The sequence below is a fragment of the Rattus norvegicus genome, chromosome Y (genome assembly GCF_036323735.1).
Source record: "Rattus norvegicus strain BN/NHsdMcwi chromosome Y, GRCr8, whole genome shotgun sequence".
Classification (NCBI taxonomy): domain Eukaryota; kingdom Metazoa; phylum Chordata; class Mammalia; order Rodentia; family Muridae; genus Rattus; species Rattus norvegicus.
Genome location: NC_086040.1, coordinates 15,559,837 through 15,565,208, shown reverse-complemented (window position 1 = coordinate 15,565,208; position 5,372 = coordinate 15,559,837).

The following is a 5,372-nucleotide window of genomic DNA, read 5'->3' as shown; positions in this document are numbered from 1 at the left end:
CACCTCCCATCACATAATTGTCAAAACACCAAACGCACAAAATAAAGAAAGAATATTAAAAGCAGTAAGGGGAAAAGGTCAAGTAACATATAAAGGGAGACCTATCAGAATCACACCAGACTTCTCGCCAGAAACTATGAAGGCCAGAAGATCCTGGACTGATGTTATACAGACCCTAAGAGAACACAAATGCCATCCCAGGTTACTGTATCCAGCAAAACTCTCAATTAACATTGATGGACAAACCAAGATATTCCATGACAAAACCAAATTTACACAATATCTTTCTACAAATCCAGCACTACGAAGGATAATAAATGGTAAAGCCCAACATAAGGAGGCAAGCTATACCCTAGAAGAAGCAAGAAACTAATCGTCTTGGCAACAAAACAAAGAGAATGAAAGCACACAAACATAACCTCACATCCAAATATGAATATAACGGGAAGCAATAATCAATATTCCTTAATATCTCTCAATATCAATGGCCTCAACTCCCCAATAAAAAGACATAGATTAACAAACTGGATACGCAACGAGGACCCTGCATTCTGCTGCCTACAGGAAACACACCTCAGAGACAAAGACAGACACTACCTCAGAGTGAAAGGCTGGAAAACAACTTTCCAAGCAAATGGTCAGAAGAAGCAAGCTGGAGTAGCCATTCTAATATCAAATAAAATCAATTTTCAATTAAAAGTCATCAAAAAAGATAAGGAAGGACACTTCATATTCAACAAAGGAAAAATCAACCAAGATGAACTCTCAATCCTAAATATCTATGCCCCAAATACAAGGGCACCTACATACGTAAAAGAAACCTTACTAAAGCTCAAAACACACACTGCACCTCACACAATAATAGTGGGAGATTTCAACACCCCACTCTCATCAATGGACAGATCATGGAAACAGAAATTAAACAGCGATGTCGACAGACTAAGAGAAGTCATGAGCCAAATGGACTTAACGGATATTTATAGAACATTCTATCCTAAAGCAAAAGGATATACCTTCTTCTCAGCTCCTCATGGTACTTTCTCCAAAATTGACCATATAATTGGTCAAAAAACGGGCCTCAACAGGTACAGAAAGATAGAAATAATCGCATGCGTGCTATCGGACCACCACGGCCTAAAACTGGCCTTCAATAACAATAAGGGAAGAATGCCCACATATACGTGGAAATTGAACAATGCACTACTCAATGATAACCTGGTCAAGGAAGAAATAAAGAAAGAAATTAAAAACTTTTTAGAATTTAATGAAAATGAAGATACAACATACTCAAACTTATGGGACACAATGAAAGCTGTGCTAAGAGGAAAACTCATAGCGCGGAGTGCCTGCAGAAAGAAACAGGAAAGAGCATATGTCAGCAGCTTGACAGCACACCTAAAAGCTCTAGAACAAAAAGAAGCAAATACACCCAGGAGGAGTAGAAGGCAGGAAATAATCAAACTCAGAGCTGAAATCAACCAAGTAGAAACAAAAAGGACCATAGAAAGAATCAACAGAACCAAAAGTTGGTTCTTTGAGAAAATCAACAAGATAGATAAACCGTTAGCCAGACTAACGAGAGGACACAGAGAGTGCGTCCAAATTAACAAAATCAGAAATGAAAAGGGAGACATAACTACAGATTCAGAGGAAATTCAAAAAATCATCAGATCTTACTATAAAAACCTATATTCAACAAAACTTGAAAATCTTCAGGAAATGGACAATTTCCTAGATAGATACCAGGTATCGAAGTTAAATCAGGAACAGATAAACCAGTTAAACAACCCCATAACTCCTAAGGAAATAGAAGCAATCATTAAAGGTCTCCCAAACAAAAAGAGCCCAGGTCCAGACGGGTTTAGTGCAGAATTCTATCAAACCTTCATAGAAGACCTCATACCAATATTATCCAAACTATTCCACAAATTTGAAACAGATGGAGCCCTACCGAATTCCTTCTACGAAGCCACAATTACTCTTATACGTAAACCACACAAAGACACAACAAAGAAAGAGAACTTCAGACCAATTTCCCTTATGAATATCGACGCAAAATTACTCAATAAAATTCTGGCAAACCGAATTCAAGAGCACATCAAAACAATCATCCACCATGACCAAGTAGGCTTCATCCCAGGCATGCAGGGATGGTTTAATATACGGAAAACCATCAACGTGATCCATTATATAAACAAACTGAAAGAACAGAAACACATGATCATTTCATTAGATGTTGAGAAAGCATTTGACAAAATTCAACACCCCTTCATGATAAAAGTCCTGGAAAGAATAGGAATTCAAGGCCCATACCTAAACATAGTAAAAGCCATATACAGCAAACCAGTTGCTAACATTAAACTAAATGGAGAGAAACTTGAAGCAATCCCACTAAAATCAGGGACTAGACAAGGCTGCCCACTCTCTCCCTACTTATTCAATATAGTTCTTGAAGTTCTAGCCAGAGCAATCAGACAACAAAAGGAGATCAAAGGGATACAGATCGGAAAAGAAGAGGTCAAAATATCACTATTTGCAGATGACATGATAGTATATTTAAGTGATCCCAAAAGTTCCACCAGAGAACTACTAAAGCTGATAAACAACTTCAGCAAAGTGGCTGGGTGTAAAATTAACTCAAATAAATCAGTTGCCTTCCTCTATACAAAAGAGAAACAAGCCGAGAAAGAAATTAGGGAAACGACACCCTTCATAATAGACCCAAATAATATAAAGTACCTCGGTGTGACTTTAACCAAGCAAGTAAAAGATCTGTACAAAAAGAACTTCAAGACACTGAGGAAAGAAATTGAAGAAGACCTCAGAAGATGGAAAGATCTCCCATGCTCATGGATTGGCAGGATTAATATAGTAAAAATGGCCATTTTACCAAAAGCAATCTACAGATTCAATGCAATCCCCATCAAAATACCAATCTAATTCTTCAAAGAGTTAGACAGAACAATTTGCAAATTCATCTGGAATAACAAAAAACCCAGGATAGCTAAAGCTATCCTCAACAATAAAAGGACTTCAGGGGGAATCACTATCCCTGAACTCAAGCAGTATTACAGAGCAATAGTGATAAAAACTGCATGGTATTGGTACAGAGACAGACAGATAGACCAAAGGAATAGAATTGAAGACCCAGAAATGAACCCACACACATATGGTCACTTGATTTTTGACAAAGGAGCCAAAACCATCCAATGGAAAAAAGATAGCATTTTCAGCAAATGGTGCTGGTTCAACTGGAGGGCAACATGTAGAAGAATGCAGATCGATCCATGCTCATCACCCTGTACAAAGCTTAAGTCCAAGTGGATCAAGGACCTCCACATCAAACCAGACACACTCAAACTAATAGAAGAAAAACTAGGGAAGCATCTGGAACACATGGGCACTGGAAAAAATTTCTTGAACAAAACACCAATGGCTTATGCTCTAAGATCAAGAATCGACAAATGGGATCATATAAAACTGCAAAGCTTCTGTAAGGCAAAGGACACTGTGGTTAGGACAAAACGGCAACCAATAGATTGGGAAAAGATCTTTACCAATCCTAAAACACATAGAGGCCTTATATCCAAAATATACAAAGAACACAAGAAGTTAGACCGCAGGGAAACAAATAACCCTATTAAAAAATGGGGTTCAGAGCTAAACAAAGAATTCGCAGCTGAGGAATGCCGAATGGCTGAGAAACACCTAAAGAAATGTTCAACATCTTTAGTCATAAGGGAAATGCAAATCAAAACAACCCTGAGATTTCACCTCACACCAGTGCGATTGGCTAAGATCAAAAACTCAGGTGACAGCAGATGCTGTTGAGGATGTGGAGAAAGAGGAACACTCCTCCATTGTTGGTGGGATTGCAGACTGGTAAAACCATTCTGGAAATCAGTCTGGAGGTTCCTCAGAAAATTGGACATTGAACTGCCTGAGGATCCAGCTATACATCTCTTGGGCATATACCCAAAAGTTGCCTCAACATATAAACGAGACACCTGCTCCATTATGTTATCGCAGCCTTATTTATAATAGCCAGAAAATGGAAAGAACCCAGATGCCCTTCAACAGAGGAATGGATACAGAAAATGTGGTACATCTACACAATGGAATATTACTCAGCTTTCAAAAACAACGAGTTTATGAAATTCGTAGGCAAATGGTTGGAACTGGAAAATATCATCCTGAGTGAGCTAACCCAATCACAGAAAGACATACATGGTATGCACTCATTGATAAGTAGCTATTAGCCCAAATGCTTGAATTACCCTAGATCCCTAGAACAAACGAAACTCAAGATGGATGATCAAAATGTGAATGCTTCACTCCTTCTTTAAATGAGGAAAAAGAATACCCTTGGCAGGGAAGGGAGAGGCAAAGATTAAAACAGAGACTGAAGGAACACCCATTCAGAGCCTGCCCCACATGTGGCCCATACATATACAGCCACCCAATTAGACAAGATGGATGAAGCAAAGAAGTGCAGACCGACAGGATCCGGATGTAGATCGCTCCTGAGAGACACAGCCAGAATACAGCAAATACAGAGGCGAATGCCAGCAGCAAACCACTGAATTGAGAATAGGTCCCCTATTGAAGGAATCAGAGAAAGAACTGAAAGAGCTTGAAGGGGCTTGAGACCCCAAAAGTACAACAATGCCAAGCAACCAGAGCTTCCAGGGAATAAGCCACTACCTAAAGACTATACATGGATTGACCCTGGACTCTGACCCCATAGGTAGCAATGAATATCCTAGTAAGAGCACCAGTGGAAGGGGAAGCCCTGGGTCCTGCTAAGACTGAACCCCCAGTGAACTAGTCTATGGGGGGAGGGCGGCAATGGGGGGAGGGTTGGGAGGGGAACACCCATAAGGAAGGGGAGGGGGGAGGGGGATGTTTGCCCGGAAACCGGGAAAGGGAATAACACTCGAAATGTATATAAGAAATACTCAAGTTAATAAAAAAAAATAAAATAAAATAATTAAATAAAAAAAAGAACAACAATGCCAGTGAACCAGAGCATTCTGGTACTAAAACAATAATGATAGACTGTTCGTGGACAGACCTATGGCTCCAAATGCATATGTAGCAAAAGATGGTCTTGTTGTGCACCAATGGAAGGAGAAGCACTTGTTTCTCACTAGGTTTGATCTCAGTTAAAGGGAATGTGAAGGCACAGTGAGGGGGGCTATAGAAGAACGAGATGAGGACTGTTTACAGATCTTATGGGCAAGAAATAGAGAAAAGAAATAATGTAAATACATAAATATCCAATTAAAAGAGCAATATAATTTGCTAAAAAAATGAAATAAATAAAAGAGGAGAAATCTGCCAGCTAATCATAACTATTGACGCAGAAATCT